The sequence below is a fragment of the Poecilia formosa genome, unplaced genomic scaffold (genome assembly GCF_000485575.1).
Source record: "Poecilia formosa unplaced genomic scaffold, Poecilia_formosa-5.1.2 Scaffold690, whole genome shotgun sequence".
Taxonomy (NCBI): Eukaryota; Metazoa; Chordata; class Actinopteri; order Cyprinodontiformes; family Poeciliidae; genus Poecilia; species Poecilia formosa.
In genome coordinates this window covers 153,832-165,660 of record NW_006800629.1, presented here as the reverse complement: position 1 = coordinate 165,660, position 11,829 = coordinate 153,832, and the positions used below count along the sequence as shown (strand labels likewise).

The 11,829-nt window shown below is 44.5% G+C and overlaps 2 long non-coding RNA genes across 2 annotated transcripts in view; both read right to left on the bottom strand.

Moving 5' to 3' along the window:
• Positions 1 to 8,991: 8,991 nt before the first annotated feature.
• LOC107834620 (uncharacterized) overlaps positions 8,992 to 11,829 on the bottom strand; it is a 17,211-nt gene continuing 14,373 nt past the window's right edge. Inside the window, exon 3 of the long non-coding RNA XR_001660426.1 lies at positions 8,992 to 9,002. This is a non-coding gene — a long non-coding RNA (uncharacterized LOC107834620). The remainder of the gene's footprint in view (positions 9,003 to 11,829) is intronic.
• LOC107834618 (uncharacterized) lies at positions 10,042 to 11,329 on the bottom strand. Its single transcript, XR_001660424.1, has 3 exons — positions 10,459 to 11,329; positions 10,245 to 10,350; positions 10,042 to 10,167 (listed from the first exon to the last, which is right to left on the bottom strand). It is a non-coding gene; the product is annotated as an uncharacterized LOC107834618 (long non-coding RNA).

The following is an 11,829-nucleotide window of genomic DNA, read 5'->3' as shown; positions in this document are numbered from 1 at the left end:
GTTTAATAACCAAAAGTTCATTTAACTCTGCTTGGCAGGGAATAAAGTAGTATAATCGCCCATTTGGCGGTTGAACATTGTGTGTGGGTGGGGCATGCTTCACCGACCTCAGCTCATCTGTTACTTCCACAGTTTTTGAACATAAAACATAAATGCGCTACTTTATGTAGCAGGAAGAAGCCTGCCCCAATATTCAGAACACCTGGGCCCCTAATCACCTCATGATTGTTGGAGAGTATAAAGGGAGACTCTCTCACCTGGTTGCTTATGCTGGCATTTGGTCACACGCTGTTGGGAAGGTCGTTTGGAAAGCATGCAGGTCTTAAGCTCTAACATCAAAACCACTGGAAGTCTCCTGCTTGGTACTGGGGTGTGGCTGTAATTCACCCTCTCCAGTGCAGTTTTCACATAAAACGGAACATATTGGAAAGCTGATCCTCCTGCTATGGGCCGGAAAGGATCCTCTGGTTTGAGGTGAAGTCATCCAGCTCTGCTCTGACACTGCTGCAGCTCACTGGAGACCCTGCTGTTTTGTTTCACTGTTCTTTCGTTTAGTTTATCTTGTTTTATTGGTTGATTTTGTTTCATTTTTGTAACTGTTTTGTTTAATTTGTTTTGTTTAGGGTTTTCTTTGGTTTAAATTTACTTTGGAACATTCTATTGTTTTGTGTGGCCTCCAACCTTGCTGCAGGTAGCAGCCATGAATTCTTTTAGACTATTCTATTAAAGCATTAATGATTTTAATTGGTTATGTTGGAGGTAACCTCATTTTAGTCTGTGGCCAAGTTTAAATTGTAGTATTTGTTTTTTTGTATTTGCTTGTTTAACCCCACCCTTTTGTCTCCAGGCTGAGAGCTGAAGGTAGTGGGAGGGGCCTCCTGGGAGACTGGAACTGTGTGTCGTGCGAGTGGCTGGTGTTGGGATTTCTTCACGAATGAATGCCTGTTCACAAGTGTTTGGGGTGATTTATTTTGGGTTTATACATTTATTTTAGGAACCAGTTCCCATTTGGACCGCCCTCCCCCTGCTGGTAGGCCTCAGTACTGTACACTCCCTTCCTATTGTGTTCCTTATGTTGTGATTGTCTCTTAACATGAAAGAATAAAATGTAATTCATTTTTTGGAAAAGTCTTGTTCTCCTTGGTCACGAACCTCGAGCCTACTGGCAGTCTAATTCCTTGGGTGCAATTCCCAAGGTGGCGTTGTTGACAGCTTCTGGTTACCCTGCTGTGAGGAGCAGAGTAGCAGATCCCTACCTTAGTGTTGCCACAATCTGGCGTTGTTGGCAGGATTCCTTGGAGAACAGACATTCCACTGGTGTTTTTTTTTTCTTATTTATTTATTTGTATTTATTGGTTGAACCAAAGCAGCAGTGTTTCCTATACGTGGGCCCAGAACTCCTGTTCATCCCTTGTGTACAATTTTACTTAAATTATAGCTATGGAAGAAGAGTTGCAGGAGTTAAAGGAGGTAATTTTGCAGCTAAAGGCAGAGAATGAGAGGCTGAGACGTGGACAAGCTTCTGTTGCACCTGGTCCAAGTACTGAGCCTCCCACTCCATCTGCATCTTCTAATGCTGGTGTCCAACCGATGGAGAGGTTGGTGCTTGTTCCCCGGGATAGAAAATGTCCCTTTTTCAGAGGAAGAAAATGTATAGGTTTGATGCAGTGGTTGGAAGAAGTGCAGGCTTGTATGAGGGCCCGCCACCTATCAGAGTTGGATCAGGCCTTTTTCTTATTTGACCACCTAGAAGGAGAGCCACATGAGGAAATTAAATTCTGTCCCAGGGCAGAAAGAGAGGATCCAGCCAAAATAATTGCTGTGCTTAAAGAGCTGTATGGGTGTTCAGACTCGTATGTTGCCTTGCAGGAGGCTTTCTTTTCTCGGCGGCAGCAAGAAGGAGAAACATTACAAGAGTTTTCTCTTGCATTAATGAGTTTATGGCCGCTGTTAAACAGCAAGCCCCAGGTGACATTCCTGCGTGACCAATTTGTTGAGCATGTCATCGATGGCTCACTACGTTGTGAGTTAAAGCAGTTTGTGCGTGTAAAACCGACAGCCACATTGTTAGATGTCCGGGCTGAAGCAATCAGGTGGGAGCGTGAGGGGATGTCTGGAGGTGTTAGGGGCCATCAGTTCTTGGGTTGCAATATGGGGTGCAGTGCCCCCAGCAGATGACTAACTCGCATTTAACATCAGAGTTGACTGAAATAAGGGAGATGATGAAGCTACAGCAAGAGCAGCTAAACAAGCTCACCCAAGGTATCTCATCACTGCAAGGTCATCAGCAGGCCCGTTCCACTTTTAACCGGGGCCATGCCATTTGCAAGCGTTGCCAGCAGCCTGGTCATTTTGCTAGAGAATGTGATGGTGTTCGTGTTGCCCTCCCCAGTCCGCTCCACAAACCCAACAGTCTACCAGGCAATCCCATCGTGGCCCACAGTCGGAAAACTAATGCCCGCCGAATTGCAGAGCCACAGTTCTGGCGGTGGACTTTCTGGCTCGGAGGCTTCCAAGCTTATGTCATCTTGTCCCCAGTTGGAAGTGAAAATGGGAGGAGTATTGGTCCCTTGTTTGTTGGACACTGGTTCCATGGTGTCTACAATCACTGAAAGCTTCTTTCACCAACATTTTGAACCATGGGGTATAGATAAGCTTCAAACTTGTAACTGGCTACAGCTTAGGGCTGCTAATGGATTGGCTATACCATATATTGGCTATCTAGAACTTGAGGTTGAACTTTTTGATAAAACTATGATGCACTGTGGCGTGTTGGTGGTTAAGGACACCCTGGTGGGTGGTTCACCTCCCGTCCCTGGTGTCTTGGGGATGAATGTTATTAGCAAATGCTACAGAGAACTTTTTGGACAACATGGTTTGGCTTTATTTGACCTGCCAGTGTTATCTCAGGCCTCTGAGCCTGTTCGGCAGGCTTTGCATCAGTGCCACCTGACTAATGTGAAGGCCTCAGGTGGAGCTCCTGGAATTGCCAGAGTGGGTGGTAAAAGGGCTTGTCGGATCCCTGGTGGCATGATGAAACTGGTTGCAGCCACCTGCTCTCAAAAATATGCAGGAACAAGTGCATTGTTTGAGCCCTTGGAGTCTGGCTTACCAGCCGGATTGCTTGCCTCACCTGCTCTAGTTAGGGTGGAGAATGGCATCGCTGACATTCTGGTCATCAATGTGGGTTGTGCCGATGTGCTTCTTTATCCCCGAACCAGGGTTGGTACCCTGGTTGAAGTCACTATGGCAAGCTTGCCAGCTGGTGTAACCGAGGTGTCGCCCTGTGCCGTAACCATGGCCTCCCACTCCGTTTTTGAGGTGGCATTGGATCCGCTAAAGGATGTGAACTTGTCAAGTTTGTCAACAGATAACCAGGAGAAGGTGAGGTCTCTTCTTAAACAGTATACATCTGTTTTCTCAGCCCACGATGGAGATTTAGGTTGCACTAACCTGATTGCCCATGAGATTCCCCTCATGGATGATGCCCCTGTTCGCCAGGGCTTCAGACGGATCCCTCCATCTGATTATGACGCGGTGAAGGAACATATTAACCAACTCTTGAACACTCAGGTAATCGGAGAAAGTTGCAGCCCATATGCATCCCCAATAGTCTTGGTAAGAAAAAAAGATGGAAGCCTTAGAATGTGTGTTGACTATAGGCAACTTAATAGTAAAACCAGCAAAGATGCCTTCCCTCTTCCTCGTATTGAGGAATTTTTAGATGCACTGACAGGTGCATGTTGGTTTTCTACCTTGGATTTAGCCAGCGGCTATAACCAGGTCCCAGTGGCTGAACCAGATCGGGCAAAAACTGCTTTTTGCACCCCTTTTGGGTTGTTTGAGTGGAACCGCATGCCATTTGACCCGTGTAATGCTCCTAGCACTTTTCAGCGACTGATGCAAAGGATCTTTGGCGATCAGCAGTGCCAATCTCTGCTGCTTTACATAGATGACATTGTGGTGTTCTCTGCTACCATAGATGAGCACTTAGATAGGCTGAAGGTGGTGCTGGGGAGGCTGCAGAAAGAATCTTAAGGTAAAGTTGTCGAAGTGTGCCTTTTTCCAACAGGAGGTCCATTACCTGGGTCATGTCATTTCTGATAAGGGTGTCTCCACAGATCCAAGTAAGGTAGAAGTGGTGGCCAATTGGCAACCTCCAAGTACCATCTCAGAGCTGCGTTCGTTTTTGGGTTTTGCCAGTTACTATCGTCGGTTTGTGGAGGGATTTGCCAAGTTGGCTGCACCACTTCATAAACTAGTAGCTGAAAGTGGAAGTACCAAGCTCAAGAAGAAACAGGACCAAGGGGTCCTGGACCATTGGACTGAGGTTTGTCAAAACAGTTTTGAGGCACTAAAGAAAAAGCTTACCACTGCACCTGTCCTAGCTTATGCTGACTTCTCTCTTCCATTTATACTGGAAGTTGATGCAAGCCATGGTGGGCTAGGGGCTGTGCTTTCATAGGAGCAAGAAGGTAAAGTGAGACCAATAGCTTATGCTAGTAGAGGACTGAGACCTCCTGAACGGAACATGGCCAATTATAGCTCTATGAAACTAGAATTTTTGGCACTCAAATGGGCCATGACCGAAAAGTTTTGTGAGTATTTGTTAGGCCATAAGTGTATTGTCTACACGGACAATAACCCACTTATCCACCTCTCCTCTGCTAAGCTTGGTGCTACGGAGCAGCGCTGGGCAGCGCAGCTGGCATCTTTTGACTTTGACATAAAGTACCGTTCAGGTAAAAGTAATAAGAATGCAGATGCATTGTCTCGCCTGCATTCTCCTGGGGTTCAGGATCTGGAAGCTATGCTTCCAGGTACTTTGCTTCCTAAGCCTTTGCAGCAAGCTTTAGGGAAAAAGGGATCTGAGGTAACTCAGGCTGCCATTACAGCTTTCCCTCAGTATACCCTTCCTGATCTTTGTACTCTCCAGCAGAATGACCCTGTTTTGCAGGAAATCTTGACCTTCTGGAGGCAGAAAAGGCGTCCAACTCATCAGGAGTGCAAGAATTTATCGCAGTCTGCTTTAGTTCTACTGAGGCAATGGGACCGGCTGGTGGAACGTGATGGAGTTCTGTATCGCCAGGTTTTTCTCCCTAGAACCACAGAGGGAACACTGCAGGTATTGCTGCCAGCTGCTTTACAAGAGGAGGTTCTAACAGAGGTCCACCAGAGACATGGACATCAAGGTGTCGAGAGAACGTTGGAGTTGCTCTGGCTCCGCTGTTATTGGCCAGGTATGTCTGGTAAGGTGGCACTGTGGTGCCGTAACTGTGAGAGATGTCAAGTTGCTAAGGACGTTCAGCCTGGTATTTCTTTTTCTGTTACCACACCAATCACGTATTATTAATCGCAAACCATTAAGCCTAAAACTATTTATTTTGTGTGAGAAATATTTGACTGTTTTTTTAATATATATATATTTTGCAGCATTGTTTTCAGTTGCTATGGCAATGAGCCTGCTCATAGCTGTGATGCAGAGAGCGAGAAAGTAGTTTCGAGTTGTACATTAACAGTTTCCCCCCTTTGCTACGAGCACAGCACAAAATTAATAATATCTACATGTCAGTTTGAGTTAACGGAAGTATTCTATGGTGGCAGCCCTGAGATGTATGTAAAAGAATAGTTTTTCTGTCCCCACCGTTGTCCGCATGTGCAAACTTTCCGGTGTAAACAATAACTTGCAGGGGTATATATTTGTAAATCCAATTACGAATGCCTCTCCAGCTATAAACCTTGTTAGCACGTTACTGAAGCACACGCGCTTGAAACAAGCCTCCTGTTCCCTTATAAGGCTTATGATGACCTATCCACTCCGCCAGATGGTAGATTAAATATCAACGTATTGGTAACCATAGCTACTTTGACTTTTGCAGCCATCCATTCATGCCGCATGTCTCATCACCCTTATCACAAATAAAAAGACCTCAGGATCTATAGAAACTTATCCACGCATTTATCTCCAACCGCATCGATAACTGCAGCAGCGTCTTTGTAGGAGCTATTTTCCCATTTTTTGGTTAAATCTTAGAATTTAAATTGTTTAGTTTATTCTTATTTGTTTGTTTTTTCCAGTTGATTTATCATTAGAATTTTTGTTTTGTTGTTTATAATTTCTTTGATTAGGAATTCCCATAATTAGTTAATTAATTTCAGTTGGGATGTGGGTATTTCATGGTATAAATAGGTGGGTCTTAGGTAGCTTATTATGCACGTGGGTGGTCATAAGGTTTTTTACCAGCCAATCAGTCACATCGGTTTCTTTTGTTAGTCAGAGAACAGGTACAGGAATAGGAGCAGAAGCCTGTAACCCTTTTGCCTGAACTACAAATAAACCCAAAGAACTATATTTTGACTTTGATTCCCTTTGTTGCTGCGTAAACCAGAATCCACGGTGCATCAGGTGACTATTTGAGTTGGATTTACTTTTGTTTTGATCACTTTCGAGTTTTTGATTTTTTGAATTTAAGTTTGGGGACAAATGGTCACTACAGTCTTAATTAAATCCTGGGAGATGCAGTTTATCACTCCAGTTCCAAAGATTTCTTATCGGCTATATCAGCTTAGAGAACAGACCTTAAACACTGTTTGTTCAGAGACCTCTGATCGGTCTAGCTCCTTATAACCCATTAAAGATCTGTTTCATCAACCTTCTGCTCCACCCTGGTCCTCTGGGTCTGACCTGCTCTGCCTCCCCAGAATGAAACGAAGCAGCATTTAGCCTTGTGCACGTCAAACCTGGGAAAATTTCTGAAAATATAACTTATTTTAAATCTCGCTCAAAAGTCTCCATCTATAGCTGCTTTGTTGCATAATTTATGAATCATTAACGAGTATTTGACAAGTAATATTAGCACTTGGAAAGGGTGTTTCCTTTCTGTGTGATTCGGGGTACTTCGGGCTAGCCTGCTGCTGAAAGGTTCTACAGGCTACGAATTGAACGTTGATTTGACCACTACCTTTGACTAGTCCCCGCACAGGCGTCGCAATCTTTAAGTTGCCTTTTATCCCCACCAAGCCTTCCTCCTTCTAGTCATGTAGCAGTCACATTACCTCTGCTATCCCCACAGGTCATTCCAACAACCATTCAACAGTATTTCTCAAGCCTTTCACACCATCATGGTACGCCTTAACTAAATTTGGCGCAACTTGGAAATCTTTCCTTCCTCATGATGGGGTCTCGACCTTCACTATTCGTTCTTTCATCGCCACCTTCTACTCCCTTAATCTGCAATTCAACTGCGACATTTTCTAGCGCCTATTATAAAGTACAGACTTTTGGGGGAATCTATACTTAATTATTGGTGTAGATTCGTATATATGAATATATTTTACACGTTTAGGTTTTTAAGATTCAGTCCTATCTCATTCTAAAAGCACTGCTTTGCTGCTGGAAATGCGCCATATAAATCACCTTTCTTCGAGGATCGAGGGGAAAAACTGCCACTTACATCAATCACCTAGCATAATTTATCTCAGCAGATGCCTGTTTACTATCCATTCTAGTAATCTATTAGTTTAGAAAGCTCAAGGGACAACGCAGGTCCAGGATCTATGCCTCTTTCACGCTGTTCTCAATTTTCACTTTTAAGTCAGCAAGCCCCACCTCAGTACCTACATCCCTCACGCATGAAGTCTCCAGATCAGCCATGTCTTTAAATTTCTTAGAAATCCAAGATTCATGCGAGTTCCCCTTGGCCATTTCCAGGCCTCATATTTGGTCCACAGGCAGCCTCCCATTGCCCACAAGGTTCAGTCATAACCCAGTTGCCGATCGTCAGCGGCATCCTCCTCTGGTACTCTTTCAGACCTCTCTTCCATTCTCACTGCCTTCAGACAATGGGTAAGCATTCATAACAAATCTCTGGTGGTGGAGTACTCCGACATACTAAATATCTATTGTTCATCTAGGGAGTCGGCCTAGCAGGCCACAGACATCTATGCTGCACATCGAGAGCGGATCAGCTTGCAAGCCACGCCAGCACCACTTCTCTCGGCTCAAAATAGCCCGCATGAGCCGCCGCCGTTCACTAACTAGGCTCGAACAGCCTGCAGGCCACCGCAGTCATTGCCTCGCCTAACAAAGTTCGATATGAGCTTGCAGGCCCAGCTGCCGTGCGCCTAGCAAGGCTTGACCAGCCTGCAGGTCTCGGCTTCTTTGCCTCGCCTAACAAAGTTTGATATGAGCTTGCAGGCCGGCCGCCGTCGCACCTAACAAGGTTCAATCATCTTGCAGTCCACGGCCGTCACCACCCACCTAACAAAGCTTCACTATAAGGTTGCAGGAAGGCTGCCGTCGCGCCTATGAGGTTCGATCAGCCTGCAGGTCTCGGCCTCTTTGCCTCACCTGTCATGAACTTGCAGGCTGGCTGCCGTGCGCCTAACAAGGTTCAAACAAGCCTGCAGGTCACGGCATGGCCTCGGCCCGGCACCCTCTTTTGGGGGGAAGACCTACCTGAGCTTCGTTCGAGCCGATTCTCAGCTCGCACGTCTTCCGCCGGTGTCCGAGCGCCAAATTTTCGGTTCAATAAAATTGTCTGACTGCTGTTTCTCTTTCTGCGTGAGTCTCTACAGATTGAAATGAAGCACCAGGCGAAAATTCAACCTGGAAGACTCTTCCGGCATCACCTATCACCACGCCTTCACCCCAGCCAATCAGGACGCACCACCTCTCTACCTCGATCCAATCACCTGGCAAGAGCTCCTTTAAAAGATGAAGCAACCACAGATCCACCCGCTTCAGTTGTGCTTCAATCCACCTCTTCCCCCTTTCCACCACCAGCCTCCCAGACACCCCAGGTCCCCTAAAGACTCCTCTCTCCAAGGTCCGCTCCACCACCAGTGACTGGGCCCGGGGGAAGACCTACCTGAGCTTCATTCGAGCCGATCATTCAAGCTAGCTGCGATTCTCAGCTCGTACATCTTCCGCCGGTGTCCGAGTGCCAAATTATCGATCCAATAAAATTGTCTAACTGCTGTTTCTCTCTCTGCGTGAGTCTCTACAGATTGAAATGAAATACAACACTTGTGTCTGTAATTACTTTTTATATTTTAACTGTTTTAACACCTATTCTCCTATTTATTTATTTATTTATGTCCTATTTATCTATTTTAAAGCTATTTTTATGAAAAGGCTTACATTTAGTGAGGATTATGTTAACCTGGGTTACGCCATATTGGGAGTTTTGTGGATTTTCTTCTGGAATCGCGATGTTCTTGACTGGAATCGGTTCGTGTGGTTTGTTGCTCTTGCCATGTGGCTGGAGACACAAACCGATCGAACCTGTTGTACTTATCAGCTCTGTGGTCACAGAGGTTTGGAGAATTGGCTGACAATTCTTAAATCTTGCCGCCTAAACCAGACTTAAGACTCACAAGCTCTACTCATCTCCTCTTGACCACTGCCCAAACGCTCTCTGACTCTGGTCGCTATGGTAACGTTTACATATCCCTTCAAAATAAGATACAGATGCGCCACAAAGACGAACATTTTACTTTCGTGAAAATTTTAACACACGATAATGACTAACAGGAGCCCTGAGCTTGTTTCTCTGCAACGAGACGGTCCCATCTGGGAGTGATGGGAGACAATGACACCCCAAGTGTTACTTATATCCACAGCCTGCTCGGTCTCTACGTGGCGAAGCAGTTTGAAGCTTCATTGCCTCATTAGCAGCCGGTCGCCGCATGTTACGCAGAGCGGACTTGTAATGTGGGACTCACCTACCGGTCCGGGATAAATCCATTCTCCTGTCTCTTCTCTGAGCCTTTTCCCCTTTGCAAAGAAAATTTCCAAAGACATCTGACCTGTTTCTTACTCATTTTGCTGCTTGTGGGCTCAGTGTTGGCGCGCAAGTAACCGAGAGAATCCGGTTAAAGGATTTTCAAAATAAAAGATCCTCCAGACTCAAATAATACATAAAACGAAAATATTTAATTATTTCTTGCGCGGCCCGGTACCAATTGGTCCACGGACCGGGGGTTGGGGACCACTGCTTTAGAGGACATATGAAAAATATTTCTCTAAGGACAGAGTATTGTTTTAATTCAATATCACAGTATTCCAGTATTACTCAAGACAAAATGACATTTCTCCTTCCTAAGAACAGTGAGGATCAATGACGGAACATTCCCATTCACTGCACCACTGCACTTTACAGAAACCTACAAAAAAGAGCAATAGAGCAATTAAACAGAGAAAGCACTGTAATTTAAAGAGTACAGAAAAACGTATGACTTACAATTTTAGGATGCTGTGGACTCGCTATGCATGTGGCATCATCAGAACTGATGATGATTGAGACCAGATGCCTGGGGTGGAAAAACATTTCTGGGTGTCTTCTTTGCCTGTTTATGTTAGAAGTAGAAAAAATAGTCAGCAATATCATAGAATCAGCTGATGTTGGCTTTAACTATGAAGCTGTTTTAAGTGCAAACTTAAGGGAGATAAACTACCTTAAAAGCTTTTCACCCATGATCTGAACACGCTGATTTTTGCAGAGTGGTGAGAGGGGCTTGTGGTGCCCATCTCCGGCAGTTATCAGATGAGAGGCAGGGTCCACCCTGGACAGGTAACCAGTCCATCACAGGGCCCTGAAAGCTAACAAAGAATAAAATGTATGAAAGAGAAATGGTAGATTAACAAGGGGAATAAATTCTGTCCAAATATTTTTTTTAAATCAAATCATATTTATTAAGCACTTAGTGTTGGTAATCCACCAGTTTTTGCTGTTAAAAATTTAGCCAGCTGCCCAGTGTAAAAAAAATAAATAAATCCTTCCACCATAAAGCTGATGTGGAGGTTCATCCCAGTGTGGTGATCTGGTGGAGCTAGAGCCTCTTCTGAGACAGGAAAATCTATAGGTTTCCTAATACTTGATCCCTGGCTTTCATCTTAATTTGATTAGACTGCAAAAATATGTTGAAGATAAAAACAATGATGAACGAATTATAACAGCCTCACAATATCAAAGTCTCTTTGGCATACTGAGCTTAATTAAAACCAGGTTAAGTTTATGAAGAAAACTATATTAAGTGGCAACAAACAGAGCCTCCATGCAAGGGCGGAACTACTGGGGTGGCTGGGGTTGGCAGTTGCCACTTCAACTGAGAGCCTTGCCACCCCTGTTGCCACCACAGCTGGTGACTATGACTTCAGTAAATAGTTATGGCAAATCGGACATTAGCGCATGAATCTCCTTTTTCCGACAACATTGAATGCAACACAAAGTAATCCTGACACCTACTGCTAAGTAGCAGCATGTGTGAGAGAAGATGGAAGGACAGAGAGGCAGCAGCACTGATGTATATATGAATGAATATATATTACTGGATTAGACATTACATGACTTATCAGTTCAGTGTGTTTTGGTTCCATTAGCACTAAAAAAGGACAACCCACACACCAAGTCATCAGTAGACCCAGTGTTAAAATCAGCTAATCAATCACCGCGGTGCTCAGGCGAAAATTTATGAATAATCACATATTATAGACATGAAGCCTGACAACATAATGTAATCCAACAAGTAAATCAAGTAAATTAAGTCCAATGTTACGATGAGACATCTATCTATCTATCTATCTATCTATCTATCTATCTATCTATCTATCTATCTATCTATCTATCTATCTATCTATCTATCTATCTATCTATAAAAAAATTCCCTTTTCATCCTCTGAGCTCGGGTCCTCTACCAGAGGCACCACTGTGGTCTTCACCTTCCAGGCCTTTTCCAGTTCCTCTTGTGGCCCTGGTATGTCTCCAGTTTCTCATGCTCCTTTTTCCTGATGTTGTAGTCACTTGGTATTGCTACATCCACCACAAC